We start from the raw sequence: 20,316 nt of genomic DNA, 5'->3' as shown, positions 1-20,316 counted from the left end.
AAGCCGACCGAAAAACCGATGTTTGTTGACATTCCCGTTGGTCTCGAAGGTTACGACGATTATTGTGGTGTCGGGTCAGTGTCGGTGGCGACGTGGTATTTTGAACAGGAATTCCTTTCCAAACAAGTAGCTCCATTGATAATTCTCCGATATCCCGTTCCCGGGGATATTTCGAAGCGCATGTGTGGGGAGGGAGTAGAAAACATTCGGTGCAACGAACCACCGTGTGTTAACATACACGTGTCAACACAACCGCGAGTGGAAAAATCTCACGCAAAAATCGTACTTTCGAGATACTTTAAAGAAAAAAGAAAATAAAACGGAACGACGGATCGTTCGACTTTATTGATTAACCAGGAATGGTTGAAACGGGAATAATAAAGGCGGAAAACGCGCGAAAGACGATGATTTCCGATGGCATGTTCGTGTCGTGCGTGCTAAAATATTTACGCAGGATCGATATTCCACTATTGTCGCGATACGTGACTTGGACCGAGGTCGGGATCGCGTTGAGATCGCGTTCACGGTGATTCCGGGACAAGGGACACCGAGGACAGAGGGACAGGGAGATAAATGTAAGGCACGCGTCGTTATACTATCGATTTCTCTGGGAATAGGCCGGCGTTGCATACAGGACGCGGGAATTAAATGGTGCGCGAGGGAATTTAATGCCATTAGCCGACGAAGAAATTTACGCGGTCGATATGAAAACGCGTACACCGTTAGATACGCCGGTGGCAAGACGTGCTTTAGATTGTCGCGGCCGGTGATTAATGATTGCGTTAATGCTCGACACATAATTAACGAGGGAAAGGATTTGTCGAAAACGATCTCGCCAATTTTCTTCGAGCACCTCACGCCATCTCTTCTCCAAGATACGCGTCTCGTGTTAAACTCGTGGAAAAGTGAAATCGCGTGTTCCCCAATTTAATCTCGGCGAAACGAATTTCGATTTTCGGTCGACGAAGTGTAGAAATATCATCTATCTCGAACACCGTCTATCTCCGTTCCTCCGAGATTTTAATAAGCATCGCGCGTAGATATCTCAAAAATCCCTGATAAGCTTCCGGTGAAATCGTTTTTGAAAGGGAATCAACGACGAAGCTCGTATCTGAAGCATTTTATTGCTTCAATAACGAACTCACGTCGGTCGTTTCAGCTCCGTGGAAAATCCTGAGTCACCGGATTACAAAAGCACTTTCACGGAAGCGCGCACGTACAAAGATAGGAAAAGATACGTGGTGGTGCTTGCTCGAGATACGCGCCTCCGAGTCTTCTCTCTCCATCGTCAAAAGGGATTCGGTCAAAATTTTAATTTCGCCCTTTCTAAGGGGGGCGGGCGATATTAAACGGGGGAACGTACGAGGCCGCCGTTGTAATCTCGCCTTAAAGATACAGGATTAAGCGGTTGACCCGTAGTGAAAAAGCCACGAAAACTTTATGTCTTGTATAATTTCGAGACAAAAGCGGCGCGCAAAGTTATGCTTGCTCTCGTGGCTACGTTCGCCGGCGAACGTACCCCTTTTTTGCCACGAATGTCAATGCGTACCACCTCTGCGTACCACCGCATTTGCCTAATGCTTGAAATCCTCGTGACCCGGTGTCTCGTAATTCGAGCGTGTATTTTAATTGGCTCACCGCGGCTGCATTTTTGGTGACGCGACATGATATAACGTCAGAGAAGATGTAACCGCAATTTTAACCCCTTCGTTACACGAATCTCGCCTCGTTTCCTCTCCCTCCTTCCTCTCTTTCCCTTCCCCTTTCCATTTTCCACTCCTCTCCTCGATTTTCTTTCTTTCTTTTTTTTTTTTCCCCCTCCTTTTTCCAACACGAGCGAGCGCATGCAACACCACGCGCATCTATCGTAATCCCGTAGTTTTAATCGTATCGGTGGAAAATAGTTTTCTTTTTAACGATGCTATTTAATCGCCAAATTTCTGCATAAAATCGATCGAATAAACGGAGAATCCAATTTTCGCGACCTCCCGTTTTATCGGCATAACGTATCGATGCATCAACCTTTTCCATTTTTCACCCATTTCCTTCTCTAATGATAAATAAATAATAAAAGAGAAATCGTACGCTATACCGACGTTTTCATCGATTTCCATTTCCAACGTGATTATACGAACTCTCTCTTCTCTCGTCCATCGATCCATCGAAAAACTTGGCCTTTCTCGTAACGGACGCGAGACATTTACGAGATATTACATTAATTAGAGAAGGCTCTAGTAGAGTTCGTAGGCATCACACGGGGAATCGACGTCGAACGTAAATAAACTCGACATTGGGTAGCGCCGATAACGAGGGGATGATACGTATTGATACGTATTATCCACTCGTTACCGCTTCAAAAAACGTCCACCGTATTTTCCGTAAATTTTGGTGAAACGGAGCGGAATGATTCCGAGTCGCGTAGCAACCGGAGAAGAGATTATTATTCGCTTTTATTTGAAAATAATGAGTCGCGTCCCGTGCTGCGCGAAAATCAACGCAAAACCGTGGTGCATCCGCGCGCGATACGCGCGCCTATCACTCCGGCAAGCATAAATATTTTCATTTTCAATCCGACCGATCGGATTCACCGCACCGCCTAGTTATTTACGATAGAATTACAACGAAGGTAAAATAATAATAAAAAAAAAAAAAAAAAAAAAAAAGGAAAGAAAGAAAGAAAAAAAAGAGGGGGGAAAAGGGAATGTAACGCAAAAAGTGGAAAAGAATGGGAGAGGAATAGGGGTCGAAAAGAGGGGGAAGGGAAGATCAGTGTAGCGCGGCTACACAGAAACATAGTGAAGAGAGATAGGGTAGAATAGGACGAATGTTATACGCAAGGGGAATGGGATATTACCGGGACATTTTAACGGCCAACAAAGACCCGTCCCCGCTGAAAATTCGAACTTGGATACGATCCTCTCGCTCCGCGAAAGCGCGCCCTGTCCCGCTTTTACCACGAATACGATCGCGAGCAACGATTCGCCTAGAATTACTCCGAACCGAAGCTCGAGCTTCGCGAGAACACTGGCAATTCCGGATCGAGAATAATCCTTTTATTTGGCCCGCCGACCATGGTGGTGGTTATTCGGCAAGGGAACTCTTTCGCGGGATCTCTTCCAGGCCCGGAGTTGGAAAAAAAAGGAGTCATTTGGAGTGGAAGGGAATAAAGAAGGCGGAGAGAGAGAGAGAAAGAGAGAATCGAAGGTGGGATACAAGCGTTGATACAAACGACGAGACCAAGTTACTCGTGATAAAACGAGGAAAAGGAAAACGGGGGGCGGTGCGCAGGGTGCTCGAAACCGTCGAAAGTTTGACCTGGTTCCGCGAAATTATCCTTCCATTTGGCAGCGGTGCAGCCAGAGGCTTTCTCCTCTCCGGTTTCTGTCGTAAAACCGAGGAAAAGATGGAGGATGGAGGCATGCACGCGTTACTCGAGATACGAGTAATCGGAGAGGCTTGAATTTCGGTTGGAAATGAATCAACAAATAAAGAGGCGTGGTACGTAATACTACGTAACTTGGCAATTTTGGGATGGCTCGAAATCGATAGCTCGTCGTCTTGTTATCGTTCTTATACCTCGATGCTAGAGATATCGATGGAAAAACGAATCCACGTCTTCGTCGAGGCTCGAGGCTATCTCGTGTTGGTATTCGGCGAATGAACGATGGTATTCCGCAATGGAGAACCGTCGATCGAGGATACCGAGGATTCGTGTCGTTAAACATCGCTCCCGTTTCGAAATTGCAACTATGCCAGATCGACCAGAGGGATGATGGTGTAGCACAGATTCGACCAAAGGGAAAACTAGACGCGTTGCGTTCATCGTTTATACGATACGTGCATACGTGCATTTTCACGAGGCGAAAGCGAATCGAGGAAAGCGAAGGAGGGAGGGCGAGACGTTGCATAGTTTGGAAACATTTGATTGGCCAGGCCGGATGAAATGTTATCAGGGATATCTAACGCGTTGGAAACTCGCGCAAATTATGCGCGGATTTGAGTGATACCGAGGGAAACACCGTTGCAAACAGAAGTTGGCGAAAGTTGGAAACCGCACCGGCGCACCGATCAGCAGCTGAGAAGGGAGGGGGAGGGTTGCATATCGGTAGAGAAGTTCCATCGCGCTGATCGAGCGCACGAAAACGTTCAGCCTGTGTTATTTTCGGTCAGCGAATTTGCGGAGCAGTTTTCAAACCGGGCCCCCGCAACCATCGGTTAACGAGTTAAACGATACCTCGAATTCTAGCGCGATCTTTCTTCCAGCTTTGTACACAATTTCGCGAATTGTTTTCTTCTTCTCCTTCCTCTTCCACGATACGTTTCCTCGGAATTTATGATATCTGTTGCGATGGGAGAAGTATGTCCTTTTCTCGCGATATCGTCGATCGAGTTTCCTTCCTTTTCACCTGGATTCTTCCATCCAGTTTCCATCTAGTGGAAAATAAGAAAGCGTGTTGAAAAATGAAGATCGCGAAACGGATGGATGAGGCAAAAAAGAGAGAAGTGGATCGAGGATGGTGGGGACACGTCGAAAACATTGACAAAGACGGCCACGTTCGAGCGAGCATTATATTATAGCGATTCGACGAAGAGTGCGGGAAGCGACGAACCGTGAAACGCGGTGTCGGACGACGAGAAAGAGGGAGAGAGAGAGAGAGAGAGAGAGGGGGGGCGGAAGGAAAGGAGGAGAGGGAGGGGGAAAATCGGTAGCGATGTTCGGGCCGATTTGTCGGCGTAAATTCACGGGTTTTGGAGGAAGTAGACGATGATATAACGTTAGAGGAGCCGAGGAGCGAGGCCACGTAACCGTTCGGCCCGTTGTGCCAGGGTTGCCGGTGACCCAGCAGCAGCAGCAACCTCTCCTCTCTCCACCCTCTCTTAGCCCGGCCTCTTTCCTCCGTCTCTCGTGGTCGATCGATTCGCTAAAAGTAAATAAAATTCACCCCTTCGGCGTGCGGCGGCAGGCCACGCTCGTCGGTGTAAGTGTCAGTGCTGGTTGTAATGCAATAAATCAAACCGCCGATGGGGAACCGAAAGTCATCGGGCAAACCTGTGCTTCGCTCCATTCCAGCACGTCCGTGCTTCGCCGAGCAAATCGGCCAACAAACCGGTAAAGCCTTTTTTCTTCCTCCTCCTCCCCCCCTGGCATCCCCATCGTGGCAGTTAAGACGATTCTCCTTGTAAAGCAAAACCGACACCGAGAGAGAGAGGATCGGCGTGCTCTCGAGTTGACCCAGCTCGTTATCGTGTCGCGTTTAAAAAAGACGTTCGGTAGCGGCCGCGCGCGACCAACGTCGATTTCCATTTGCTTTGCTAGACGTTGTTGCGTCGTTTTACTTACGGGATTGTCTCGATGATAGTTGTCGGGCTTTAAGGGGCAACGAATTCCTCGATGACCCAGTTCGCTCAATTGGCTCCAATCCGGCGAACCGGCTACACTTTAAATCTAATAATTCAACTGATTAATTTTTCTTCCTTCCTTTCGTTCCTTTCCTTCTTTCTTTCTTTCTTTCTTTCTTCCGACAGCTTCGAGGATGTTTTTCTTTCTTCTTTTCTTTTTTTTTTTTACTTTGGTTAGCTCCACGTTTCCGATCGTTCGTGGAGAAACTTTTCTTCCCGATACACCACGTTTCCAAGTAACGAATTTATCCAGGTTATTCCACATGATGCAATCCAGTTTAGCGAATCGAGTTTTAAACTTGATTACCGAGCCGACAGATACTCTCGGCTCGGTATATTCACGAAACGCGTTCGTTCGAAGTTGGGTGTACGTTGCGAAGAGAATTAATTTCACGCACGGATAGGACACGCGGCGATCGCCATTCTAATGGTTAATAAAACGGTGAAACACTCGCCTCGTCCATTTTCGTCGTTGTCGTTCTGGAACGGTGGATGGCGGGGCACGCGCCATTTTTATTTACAAGGAGCTTTTAACATCCGTGCATTTCGCGAGAGGTTGCGCTCGATTTCCGGCCTCGTCGAAACGTCGGAATAAAAGGGGAGAAAGGGGGAAGGAAATGGAGGAACACGGCGGGATGCAATTCTCGCTCGAGGCGAGAAAAGGAACGCTTGTTTCTTCCAATTCCTACGGTTGTTATTCTTCTCCACGAACGACAACCCGCACCGCGGCAGATATCTCGCCAGAATACCGTCGATAAATCGTCGACTGCGAACGAAAAGTCGAGTGTCGTCGAGGACGTCAACCGATGTTTGAGTGTATCTCGCAACAACGAGAAATCGAAGGAAAGGGGGAAGGAGCCGAATAAGGAGTCGAAATAAAATGACGCGAAATAAAAATTCCGAATCAACATCCCGAATATTAATTAATTCGAGTCGAAGGAGGAAATCCAAGGAGAAGATTCTTTTTCGATTTTATTTTTCTTTCGGTTGAACGAAATTTCAATTTCATTTGTGTTTCGCGTGGAAACGCGAAAGGAGAGAATCGCCGTGTTAATTCAAACGATCAAACGTTGGAAACTTTGTTTTGACGAATGGCCCCGTTTATAACAGCAAGTTATTTCACGTAAGAAAGGTCTGGTTCACTTTAGACGCGCTAGCTGCGTAACAGGTGGTTCTTGGGAAGCGGAACGAAATAAAATTAATTTTTGGTTCCGCGAAGCGCGATACGCCCAGCCGGTTGCACGGTAGTTCGTCACTGTCGGTGTTAATGGAATTACGGGTCGCGGAGTACCGCCGATCAAAGCTTGCGTCGATTCCTTTTCGACGGGAAGGGATGGGCGGGAGGGGGTGGACAGCTCGACGAAATTAGTTTTCCACAATACGATAAATTGCAATAAAAGAGTGATGGTGGAAAAAGCACCGAAAACCTATTGGGATCGATCGAGGAGATGCTCGCTCGTGCGAGGAGATCCACGTTTTTCCACGTTTTATTTCGAGGTGTTGTAATCGTGATAACTCGGAGTGCAAGGAATTTTCGCAAACGTCGTCGCGCGCATTTTATCGTGTCGTCATCCGAACGTCGTCCATCAAAAACTTTCTCGATTAGTCGATTAAACGTCGTCGAATTAACAATTCGACTCGAATTTCATCGAATTAATGGATGCAACGAGAGAGAGATAACTCGAAGAATAACAGTACAGTAATTTCAATTCAACCTGTACGCAACGACTCTCGAACGAATTTGCATGAATCGTGGAGAATTCGGCAACGCGTTCAAGATTTAGAAATGCAAATATCCCAACTTATAAATCGAGATCGAGAGGATCGTGCTCTCCTCCTTGAATGCGAGGGGAGAGTAAAAGTCGTCATCGAACGTGGGAAGGTTAACTCGATTCCGTCTGGGAACAGGGAAAAAACTTGGCGGCGAACGATTTGATTTTCGTCGTAGATTCGATTCGTGTCCGGCGGATTCGCGTCGACGTAACCGACTTACCTGGAGACCCCAACGTGTATTACGTTGGTCCGTTCGAATGTTTACTTGGAAACGGGAGATTTAAAGGGATCGTGTTTAAAGGAAAATGAGGGAGAGAGAGAGAGAGAGAGAGAGAGAGAGGGACGATTTGCGTGTTTTAACGCGTCCTCGTGAAACGAGCAGAGATTCGCGGAAGGAAAGAAAATTGCGGGCGTTAATTGAAGTATAGAAAACGAGATCGCCGAATGAAATTAACGTTCGTTAATTTAATAGTTAAGTCTGGCAGCGGTTCTAATTAAGCGGTATGAGAGAACTTGCGCTTCTCTCTCTCTGTTTCTCCCCCTCCGATCTTCGTTTTAATATCATATTAATGTCTGCGCGTTTATGTTCATTAATTTCAACTGGAAGCGGCGCTGTATTTTTCCAGTGATTAGCGAAAGTTGAAAGGTTCGCGGAGAGCGAACACGGATGTTTCTTTCCTCTCGGCGAGACGTAGAAGGATTTTCACGGATTTCGTGATTCTGACGATCAATTCTCGGTTACAGTTCCAACACGAGATGACAATTAACTGTAATCGATTAATTTGCGAATACTAAATATCCTCGCGGCCCCAGTGTTATATCCCCATTCCCATCCACCCGCGCGAACAGCGTATCCGCATGCTCGTCCATCACTTTGTCCACCCGCAAATTAATTATCTCGTAAGCATTATTTTAATTAACGCGACCACCTCGAAAACCCATCCCCCGCTTTTTTTTTAGACCAGCCACATTTCCCCCGTGCGCCATCGTTTTCTTTTTTTCTTCCGTCTTTTTTAAACTCTTTCCCTCCCTCTCTCTCTCTCTCTCTCTTTCTCTTTTACTGGCCTCTTTCACTCTCCCCCATCTTTCTTTGACGATATTTTATGCGAATAAAAGTGAACGTAATCGTTAGAGGATCCCGCGTGAAATAGAATCGACGATACACGCGTAATAACAGTTTTGATGAAAATGAAACCGTTTAGTTCGTTTAGTTCTTACGAGACGAGTTTTTCTTCCGTCGCAGAGGGAATAACAATAATTAAATGAAATCAAATAAAGCTGCTCTCGTCGTTAGTTCTTTTCTTCTCTTTTTCCTTACGGTCTTTTTTTTTTTCCCTTCTTCTTCTCTCCACTTTTCCCTCGTTCCACGGAGCAGAGAGGATCACAGAGAGAGAAACACGAGAATGTACGCGCCCCCTCTATGACTCGTCGTCATTAGAAGACGCTAATTGCGAGTTAGGCACGAGGATGCTCCATCTCCGAGAGAACAACGTCACTTTATATCGTCGGGGGAAAGAAAGAAAAGAAAGGCCTGGCGAATCGCGACGAGCTTCAAACGTGGACGATGACTTTGCGACGATTTACTCGTAGCAAAGGAAAAAAAAAAAAAAAAAGAGGGTGAAAAGAACGAGGGATGAGAAGAAAAAAAAAATCTAAAGTGCGACGAACTGTTTGCGGTGAAAATACGTAACGTACGTTTCTTTTCTTTTTCTTCTCTTTTTTTCTTCTTTCTCCTCTCCTCCCATTCTCTTTCGTAACACGACGATCCGTAACACGTATACGTAGTGCAACGTAAGCGGATGGAAAACATATTCCGTCCGTTGTTATTTCATCCCTCTCTCCACGTTACTTTAATTATCGATATTTAATGTGTTAATAATTATCGCTACACCGACGCCCGTAATCGATTGCGCGCGTTAAACGAGCACGGTTAATCGAGAACGAGGGAGAGGCGAACGAGTAGAGAGAGAGAGAGAGAGAGAGAGAGAAGATTCCTTTTTCTTTGCAAGAAGGAATCGTTACACGAATAATTCCACTTAACGCCGTTCCTCGCCGTAACTCGAAACGAAACGGAGACAAGAATAATAGAGCGTGGAACAAGATGGTTAAAGGTTAAGGCTACCCTCGAAACATAAATAAATGTTTGTATGGACTATTTGCATAAACATACATTTTCTCATCGTATATTCGTGCCGGTTTGCATAAATAACGAACCGGGAAATACGGTATGTAAAATAGCCCCGATATAGTTTCCTCTCGCGCGTTAGTTTCTCCCATCGGGGGGAGGAGGAGACGCAACGTTGAATTAATAGGAAGCCAAGAAGGACAAACGGTTTTTGCCTTTATCCTCCCCGTCTCTCGTTTTCGTTCGCGGTATTTCAACCGTCCCCTCCCTCTCTCTCTCTCTCTCTTTCTTTCTCTCTCTGGATCGATTCACGAAACGAAACGTTTATTGAAACGGGATCCCAACGATCTGAATGGCCGCGATTAAGGACCCGCGTTTGTGTAACAAGCACCGACTCGGATGATCGTTAACGTCGTAATCGCGGCGCGGCTCTCGAACGAAGACCTATTCGCAATTAGCGATTACCAGCGAATTAGATTATTGACTGGACGTCGATTACCGTCTACGGCCAGCCACGCTCGTCCACGTATCCACGAATGGAAATCGCGTTCGAGCCGAATCCGTGCCATGCGTTATTTCCATGCTAATAATTCTTTCCTCCTCCTCCTCCCTCCCCTTCCTCGAAGTTTATAAAAATATAATTTCGTATCGTGGAAAAAACCGTGGAACGACTGTTTCTGGCCATTCATTGCCAGAATAGACGAGAATCTCCAAATACGCGTATAATTAAAATATTTCCTCGCTCGAATCGATTTCCGATGATTCAACGATTTTTCTCTCCCTTCTCCCCCGTTATCTCGTAAATCTCGTTGCTCGAAGTAATAAGATAATAGGTTTGTCGAGTAAACGGGAGAATTCCAACTGCTCGAATATCAACGCAACCATCCTTTCACTCGAGGATAAACGAGGATAATTCTCAATCTCAACAACGATTTATACCCTTCCCTCCGGCCTCTATTCGACCATGGAGGACGACTCGTCGGATTCGAATCGAACGTGTATAATTCCCTATCTATCTACGAATCGGGCGGGAGTCTGTAAGTTGTTCGGAAGTTGATCGAAGATGGCGTTGTATAACCCATAGTTGGATCGTAATCATCGATAGGATCGTGAACCGAGGCGGGCCGAGAAGTTGGAAGTAAAGAGAGAGAGAGAGAGAGAGAGAGAGGGGGCAAAGTTGTTCAGTGGCAATTACCGGAAGATCGGGCGGAAAAAGCATCGCATCGCTCGCGTCCGGATTCTCCTTCGAAGCGTGGCGGTAGTAAAGTAACTATTCTCATTGCGCCGCGATAAATGGAGATCGTTTAAGCCGTCCACTTTTTTTCCCTTCCTCCCTTCCCAGAGATAAATGACCGGGCGTTTCGCGCGTCTTAACGTCGGTTTGTATTTCCAGCCGAGCCACGCTCGAATCGAGACATCGTTCGATCCTTTGCTTAATCCGCCACGCTCGTTTATTCGCTCCTCGAACTTTGAGACCGATAGATGCTTTTCCATCGAATATTCGTCGAATATAATCGACGAATCTATCCGGTCAGAGGGGGAAAAAAAAAGAAGAAGAAGAGGACGATCCTCGCCACCCTTTTTCTCGCGCTTTTCCTTTCGTCGTTTCATTTCGCATCGAACTTTCCATTTCGAGGGGAATTTTCTATCGTTGGTCCCCCAACCGGGCGATATATCAACCACGCCGCTTTCCAAAGTCCGCCTTATCGTGACGGCTCGCGTGCTCAGACGCGTTCGGGTAAATCGATCAATTGCCGTGAATTGGCCCTTTCGTTGTAATATCGGTCGTTAATCAGCTGGCAACTGCCACCCGCTAATTTTCGAAAGGACCAAACGACACGAACTCGTACGTACGTGTACAGTTTCTCGCGAGTTTATTTCTCGATGACGCGTGTGATTCTAGACTCGGTTTCGAAGTCCTCTCGTTTGTTGATCTGGGATCGAATCGATTCGAGGCTTGGAACAATTCGACGGCTTCCTTCCTTCTTTTCTCTCTCTCTCTCTCTCTTCTCCTTTTTCTATTTCCACCACCTCTTTTATCGCGTCTTCGCGTTTTCAACGTATATATATATATATATATATATATATAGCCTTTGGTAATTCATTGGCCGACGATGCTACACGACAAGGTTCCACGCAGCGCGACAGATCAATACGCTTTTACAATCGCTGCATGGAACGATAATTATTGCTACACGCGCGATAATTCACGACGATGTCCCTCGGCAGGCATCCGTGTGCGCGACGGGCATCGGGGGAAAGAGACTCGCAGAGGGAGAGAGACGACAGGGATGGTGCACAACACGGTACATTGTATTTTATTAACGTCAACGTATTAACGCGACGATGGCCGTCGGTTATCGATGCCATGACGTTCGAATTTTGCAATTGCGATAACTCGAGACGAGTGGATCCCGCTCAGGTTTCGTGCGCATTCGAGAGATCGGCCGGAAAATTTTCGTGCTCGATTCCCCGGCTCAAATTTTAACGTCCTTAATTAAAAGCGTATTAAGGCGAGTTTCGAAGGATTTCACGCGACTCGGCGTGAACCTCGAGTATCCGTCCAACTTGAAGAGAGAATTTTTGATTAAAAGTTTGCGCTATATATACACTCTGTTAGAAGCCGTTCGATCAAAAGTGAAATCTTTATCATTCGTTCATTTGTATACCAAGGATCGAAATCCTCTCCTCGATTCCTCGTCAACGGAGACTTTCGTTTCGTTCGGTCAATAATCGAATCGTCGTTTGCGAATGATAATCGGCCGGTTCGCCCAGGTTTGAGACGAACGAGCAATTCCACGGATAATACCGACCGATAAGGGCAAAGGAAGATCCCTCTTCGTAAAGACCATCGGCAAACGGTGATTTATCTGGACGTATGGAAGGATGGAGGACGTGCATTCGCGCCAGACCCCCATCACCCTTTATCCGTTTCCACCACCGTGACGCCTTTTCCTTGTAATCGATCGACGATTTATACGCTTCGCGGCTGAAAATTTTCCTCCTTTTTCCTTTTTTTCTTTTTTTTTTTTTTTCTTTTTTCCATCGCAGAACGCACAGAACCGAACCCCTCTTGTACACTCGTGTGCATTCGTTCGTATCCCATTAACTCGTTAATTGATCACGAAATTATTCGCGGAATGTTTATAAGAAGCGAGGTATACACCGAGTGTATCGAATTCAATTCGAAACATCGCTTGAATATTATCATCACGCTTGAGAACGATTTTGCGCGTTTCCACGCGTACCTAAATCTCTACAATTATAATTATGATATTCGTATTATTGTAAATAATCTTCTGTATTCGTGGTTGGTATTCGCGGTTTCGCCGAATGTTATATAAATGATCCCGTTTCAGTCAGGATTTCGTGTAAACTTTTGTAATTAATCGCAATCGCTTTTTCGTTTTGTTTTTTTTTTTTCCTTTTTTTAAATAGAGATCAATAATATTTGTATCGATGCAAGCAACAAATGAAAAATGAAATCCCTCTTGATACTTTTATATTCACGATTTTTCCTTCGCGCGATTTTGAAATCGTTACCTTCCGACCAATTAATTATTTCCTTAACGCGTTCCACGCTTCACGCGATGTTCTACTATTTACGATCAAACGGTACAGCAATAATTATAATTTTCTGCAACTCCAACTTCTCCGCTTGGAACGTTTCAAAACGTTCATTCCTTTCAGAAAGAAAATACATATATCCCCTACTTTTACGCGAAAATAACGAATAACATTTCGAAGAAAAGGGGTGAAGGAACCGGTGGAATTTTTAATTTCAATCTCCCCGTTCGATCTCCAATAATCGGATCGGATCGATTACACATTCTCGTCTCTTTTCTTTTTTTCTCAACTTTCAAGCAGAGGATTATCCGAATACGGGGGAGAGGGGGAGGGGGATATAACGGGGCAGCTATTCCGCCCAGATCGGATCCGACGTGTCCGGTATTTATAGCGGGGATCGGCGCAAAGTATTGCGGCGTTGCACGCGCGGTCAATATGCATATCGCGTTCAACGTGTAATTAACAAGGCTCGCGAGAAACGGGATTTTAGCGCGGTAATCGAATTACTTGGTTCTACTTGGAGGAGCGTGGCGGGTACGTGGCCGGTGATAGGACCACTGTCCTCCGATCGATTTTCCGCCGCACCACCTATCACGCGACCTCCATCTATGCGGCCTATCGCGTAGAGAAGGATAACCGAATCGAGGAATTATTTCCTTGGAGGATTTTTTTTCAGGAAAGAAGGTGGACGTGCACCGATCACCCGGTAACACCGGTTTAACCGCGTGAATCGAACGTATCGGGTTAAAACGAGCTCGATAATACGCCACTAAATTTTCCCCCCTTCGATGAGATAGAGGATTGATAAACCGTTTACCCCGTTCCTCCAGGGAGAATTTCATGCTACGAGTCGAAAAGAATGGGACGAGGTTAGGCTCGATTTATATTCGAACGACCGACCATTTCTTAGGATATTAGCGATATTATAACGCCTCGTGGCGCTTCGAATTAAATTCTAACACGAGTGTAGATCCCGCGTGTATCTGCATCGCTCGTTCCGTCCGATTTTTTATTGTTACGATACACACGAGTTTGCGGGCGGAAGCACGGGCCTCGTGCAACAATCGAACGGAGGGGGGGAAAAGCAATAAAAAGGAAGGGAGTGGGGAAAAAAAGATCGGAACGAACGTGTGCAATGGTTGGGCAAAGGTGGAAAAAGAAAAAAAAAAAGAGGTAGGTGGAAATAAAACGAAAATAGAACTCGAATAACAAAGCGGCGGGACGAAATTGATCGTTAAACGCGTGGACCGCGCGTTTCATCGATTGATTGGTCCGCTCGATAACCGAGATCGGTGGTCGAGGGGCGCGCCCATCTAAATCTCTCGAGATGGTGATCACAGGGTAGCGCCAATTAACACTGGATTATGCGAATCAAAATTAGCGCGCGCATCAATTTCTCTGCGTGGCTATTCCACGCGTGTGTGCGCGTTCCTCCACCATCAGAGGGGGGGGGGGGGGGGGCAGAGGCGCCGTTGTTAATTACACGCCGTTAATTGCACAGATATCCGCGATATACGCCGGGTATATCTCGGTCGGGGAAGGAGCGGAGCGTGCACTTAAACGGCGAGCATTCGTTGCTCGCCGATTATCTATCCGAGATGGGGTGACCAGGGAGGGGGTGGTTGAAGCTACGTTCTAGCGTCGCCCGTATATATACCCTCCGGGCTAATATATATATATATATACATACATAGTGTATTTTAGCTTGTTTGATCTGGCTACGAGGAGGAGGGGGTCGGATGACACGCCAGAGAATGTAAGTTACGATTACAGGTTTCCTGTTCTCATCTCGGCCGTTATTATCGAGCAGGCGGAGGTTTCGAGGACACGCGAGAAAAGCGGATCCAGTTCATCCAACTTGACGTTTCTCGAGATGGAATCTTGCTTCGTTGGGAGGAAACTGCGGTTTCTTGAGAAGCGGGAGGGGGTGGGGGGGAAGGGAGGAGGAGGTTTTGACAGTCTCTTCTCTGGACGCGAAATAATTCGAGTTTCCGGTGTTAAGTCAATTCTATCGGAGGAAAGTTATCGTCTCGATTTGTCGCGTTGGGCAAATTTCTACTGCTCAGCCTTGGGGATATAATATATATATTATCTCTAGGCATACGTACGTAGAAGGAATTTTGCGGAATGGTGAATGGTGGCGGCCGTTGAATTCCAAGGCGGCTGCAACCGATCTTATCGCGCGGTGTTCTCGCACACGAGAACGATTGTTCCGGCCGATAATATAGGCAGTGTGCCAGCTAGTGTTCCGTGCAGAATTCTCCGCCTTTCGTGGCGCACGCCTTTTCGCGGGCTGGCTATGCACCGATCGGAACACCGATGGGAGCCGGTCGTCGCCACGTCCGCGTACCGCCATCCATCTCGGGGAGAAATAGAGCGAGCGTCGGGTCCACCGGAGGATATTCGATCGCTTCGAAGCTGGCTCGGGACGAATAGGGAGCACGTCTATGCGTTCCCAACTCTTCCACTTATGGAAGCGAAAATCGAAGCGCGTAATACGTCGTCCTTAATTTATTTCCGATATAATTTCGATAATTAAACGGGAGGATTCCATGCGAATTTGCGAGGATGAAAAGAAGCGGGGAAAGAAATAGGGGTAATTAGTCGCGCGGCGAACGAGGATCGGGTATCCGTATTTAGCCATGCCATATTTTTCTTCCCCCCCGTGATTGGCGAAACCAGTTTTTCCAAGGCGACCGTCTCTTAACGAGAGCCTATCCTTTCGATAAGATAGTGTTCTCGTATGCGTTTCGCGTTCCCTCTTCTCGTTTCAACGGTGATCCAGATTCGTCCCCGTGGGAACTCGTTCAAAGGCGGGAGGTAAAAGTGAAAAGTCGCGCGAAACTGTGGAGGATAGGGGAGTGGAAGGGAGAGAGGCGACGAAACCGAGCGTAAAAACGCGAGCTCTGTTACGTCTCGGTGGGTTATATCCGCGTTTGGCCCGCGGCGAGGATTCACCACGAGGATCCGCATCATAAAACACTTTAAACGGAAAACATTGTAGAGTTTTTTGGTCGACGGAGCTGGTACACGAGCGCAACTTGGTTGGCTGACGAGTTGGAAATTTATCGAGCAGCGAGCGACTTCGCGGCGCCAGACTACTTTTCCTTTCTCTCGTTTCGAGTCGGTGTTATAGTTTTATACATAGTTGCGATGCCGGCGCAACGACGACCACGACGACGACGATCGCGAGCACGAGGTTCCTTTGCCAACCACCATTTTTCGTTGCTCGTTCGCCTCGCGTTCGTAATTCCGTGAAGTCACGGGGAAAAAATTGGCGTGGCGCCGATGGAACGAAGTAGTCGATAGTTTTAGCGCGAGTCGTGGACAATGCTTGTGGGAAAAAAATGGAGAAATTAAACGGGACGTCGATTCTTCCTCCGCCGTTCTTTCCTCCATCCTTTTGTCGGGCCTCGTCCGATATAATCTCGTCGAGCCAGATTCGATCGATTCTTTTCACTCTCTCTCTCTCTCTCTCTCTCTCTCTCTCTCTCTTTCCTCTCTCCTTGATCCGCTCGAAAATTTTTTTCACGAAATTTCGTCGAAAAAACGTTCCGTAGTTGTCGACGCTGCGTTGTACGCGCATTCTCGTCATACCTATGTCATCGCGCGTACATTTTGCCGTCGAAGTTTCACAGGCTATCCGGCCGAGCAGGGAAATGGCGCGTTCGTCAGTTGAGTGCATCCTCATTATGGTCAACTCGTGTAACGCCCGGCCCTGTCGCCGAGAATGTGAACTTTTCGCATCAGGATCCATCCTGCGTGGAATATCGCAGAAATATCATTTCGCAGCGTGAGTTCGAACCTCCAACGCGTAGAAATCCTGCCACGCGAAACCCCAAATTACGATACTTGGCCAACTCGATTATACACGCACTCCTTCGACCTCGCTCATATTCCGAACCGAATGTACTCCAACAAATAGAACGGCGAGACCTCGTTCGAGACCTCTTTCAAACTCTCCACCGAAATTCTTCAACGAGAAAAATCGCTCGATTTCCGCGACTATCCCCGACTATTCCTTTTATCGAGTATAAATTCGGGGAGGAAGGTTGCTCGCGCGATCGAACGAATTCGAAACGCGTCTTATTATTCATAGCGGTGCACTCACGGAGCAGTCGCCCGATGCACGGCAGCGAACGCGTGAAATTTTCACACCTCCCCCCCCCATATCCGATTCTATTCGGGATGTTCCGGGCCGGCAGATATCATTCGCCTTATTTTAGACTACCGCCGACTACCTGTCATGAATTTCCACGCGAACGAGCCACGCCGGGATCCCCCCTCCATTCTCCTCTCCACGTCCCGTCCTTCTCACGATATCCGGCTCGTCCACGAGGTCGAAGGGAGCGGCGAGTTCCGATCGATTCCGCACCTTCATTATCCGCCACGACCACGGCCGATTACCGTGAAATTTTCGCGTCTGCCCTTCCTGCATCCACTTCCAATAGCACCAATTCCACCGGCTCTCGGATTTTCGCGTCGAACCGAGTGCAAAATACCTGACGTTTCGCGCGACGGACGCGTTCCTCGCGAGCGTTCTTCCTCGTTACAGCGATCCATTCGCGTCGCCGTATTTTAGCAGGTGCTCTCCTTGCAATCTCGATCCTGTCACTCGGGAAAGAGAGAGAGAGAGGAGGAGCACGTCGCACGGGAACCGCCGTGTCACGACGAGATTGCTCGGAATGATCGAAAGCCTTATCCCTGGGACGATGGAACGATGATAGCCAAGCTTTTCGTCCGGCGTTCAACCATATGTTGTTTCGGGGAATAAATCGAACAAATCGTCTTTCGTTTATCGATCGGAAAGGGATGATCTTGAGCATGTTTGCTAAATAATTTACTAAAGATCGTAAATGAACGTTAGGATCGATAATAAATTAACTAGGCTACGATAAAAGCACGGACATGGAGTGAACAAAATAATCGGTGAAGATAAAAACGCGATCTCGAAAAGAGACGTGATAAATCATAGAGGAGTTGCAAATATAGCTCGGTGTAAGAGCGATCGCAACGATACATCCGGCGTAACGATGTTTTTTCATATCTCTCCGCCGGTCAATCCATCCCAGAACCTCGTCCAAACCATTATACGTCACTGTTAACAAATTCCATTTGTTTCGCTCGTTACTCCAGCGCCATCCCTGACAAGCTCATACACTGATAATTGGTTGCCTTGAATAGTCGCGAGAAACGCGATCCCCGTCGATTGTGCCCATTGTACCGCGCGAAGAGAGAGAGAGAGAGAGAGTGAACGAGTGAGAGCTCGATGCCAATCACCGTTGACCGGCCGTGTGACACGCCGGGGAACACTCTCCAACGCGGTGTCCCCCTCTCCTCACCCTCGAAAAACGCGGTTGGCCGGCCGTACGAGGATCGTGCACGCCGCCTCCACTCGGATCGATCAATCGGACCGCGTCAAGACGAACCACCGATGCGCCAACAATAGGTTAAAAACAATTATCGAGCGAGCGGGGGAGAGGCGAGGGCGCGCGCGCTCTCACACGACGCGCGTTGATCCCCGACCGGACGGACGGACGATCGTAATTGTCCGTCGTGGCAATTAATAGTCGGACCGTGTCATTTGTGCGAGCAAACCGGGCAAAGGTAAATACAATTACAGTTATATTATTCCTGGAAAATCGAGTGTCCACGCGCGGTGTGGCGGGCCGAAGGGGGGAGATCCTCGAAAATTATCAGCCTCTCTTCCTTTCTGCATTCGTGCGTCCTCACCAATTTTTCACCGCCTTCTTTTCGCGCTTTCTCTCCTTTCTTCGCGATCGCAAAACGTACTCGGTTTGGCCAAGTTCAACCGTTATCCTTGGAGCGAGTAATCGCGGTTGATACATGGAGGATCGTTTTTGCGAACGAAGGAGGAATTATCTCTCTCTCTCTCTCTCTCTCTCTCTCTGTCTCGAGAACTCGATTTCTTGCTCGTTCCGTTCGGGTGTAATTTCTAAAGATAGGGCGGCGGCGACACGAATGTAAATATCATGGGGAATCGAATCGGATCGAATCTTGAAAGGGACAACCTGTAGGTTCGGAACGGCCGCGGATATCGCCCCACGTTCGAAACGGGGAGAGGCGAAAACGATGGCGTGTTAACGAAGTTTACAACGTAGCACGGCAACGTTATCGCGGGCTCGTTACGGGGGAATTAAAACCACGAGATAAACGAGTCACCTGCACGAGTACGAGTTCCCGTCGAGTCGAGTGTATCCGACGCTTTGCTCCCCGCAACTTCGTATCCGCGTAATTCCACGTAATTAAACCTTTCGATTTCGTACGTGTCCCCGGTTCGAAATCCCTCCCCCTCGCCGTGAAATCAATCTCCCGACTTTTCTTCCCGTTTCAAACAATTCGCGCCATTCCATCCATCTCGTTGCTTGCTCTCCGTATCATTGTTACGTCGCTCGAAATTCCGCTCCGCGTGTAATTCGCGATCGAGACGTAAGGAAAGTGAAGTCCGTTCGTGGACGAAGTGGTGGATAAATCCGGGTAAATCTGCGGGGAAAAGCGACACACGCGTGAAAAACGAGTGGACGAAGGGGAAAGAAGGGGCGCGCGATGTAAACGCGCGGGGTTTCGATCTGTGCACTCGGTGTTTGTTACGTACTCGATCCCTCCATAGGTACTCGTAACGATTGCCACTTTACTCGTGAATAACGGCGGGAGGGGAACCGGTTATCGAGGATCGTTTTGAAGTTTCGTTGGAAACTTGTACGAATGCGTATCGATAATAACATTTCGGGTCCAAAGTTTGGAAGGGATCTGTATATATATATCGAGAAAGTTGACCTACTTGAAATTCATACCTCTTTTTCCGACCTCTCTCTCTCTCTCTCTCTCTCTCTCTCTCTGTTACCATTGGCTCTCGACCTCGAGGAAGGCGAGACGTTATTGCCTGGAAGCGGCGGCAACGCGAAACCCGTCCACTTCGATCGAAACGACAAAGGGATTTGCCCGAATACGGGCGACTAACCGCGCCGATTTTTCATTTCGTATTTTCCCTCGCCCAATCTACTCGTCTTTTTTAAAAACGGTAGCGGACGATTTCCCTGATCGAAACGAGTCGCGATATTCGCCCTCTCCCCCCGAAAGACTTAAGTTTGAAAAACGTAGCTGTATCAAAGGGTGGTAACTTTTCGCTCCCATTTCTTCTCCAGGCCGGACGTGACTTTTCACGTCTCAACAATGGTGCAAGCTGTGTTTCCGCAGTGGCACGTGATCCGAAAGCGTACGGGGTCACCCGAGTTTTCGTGGTGTTGGTTCCCGAGGCGACGTGTTTCACATACGACCGTTACACGACCGCTAATTCCTCCGCGAAGAAGTTTCGCCGATTCAACTTCTCTCTCTCTCTCTCTCTCTCTCTCGACTCGGCCGTGGCCGAGGATCGCCACGCTTATCGTCACCCCCTTTTTTTTTTTTTTTCCCCTCCCCGACGAGTTGTT

General features: G+C 47.6%; 1 protein-coding gene across 3 annotated transcripts in view; it reads left to right on the top strand.

The window, feature by feature from the left end:
* LOC100863423 (irregular chiasm C-roughest protein) overlaps positions 1-20,316 on the top strand; it is a 140,754-nt gene that overhangs the window by 20,235 nt on the left and 100,203 nt on the right. The window lies entirely within an intron of this gene.

The sequence above is a fragment of the Apis florea genome, unplaced genomic scaffold (genome assembly GCF_048593485.1).
Source record: "Apis florea isolate Af1SG1 unplaced genomic scaffold, ASM4859348v1 contig_2495_pilon, whole genome shotgun sequence".
In the NCBI taxonomy this organism is placed as follows: Eukaryota; Metazoa; Arthropoda; class Insecta; order Hymenoptera; family Apidae; genus Apis; species Apis florea.
Note: the sequence above shows the minus strand (reverse complement) of the source record. Positions and strands in the feature narration are given on the sequence as shown.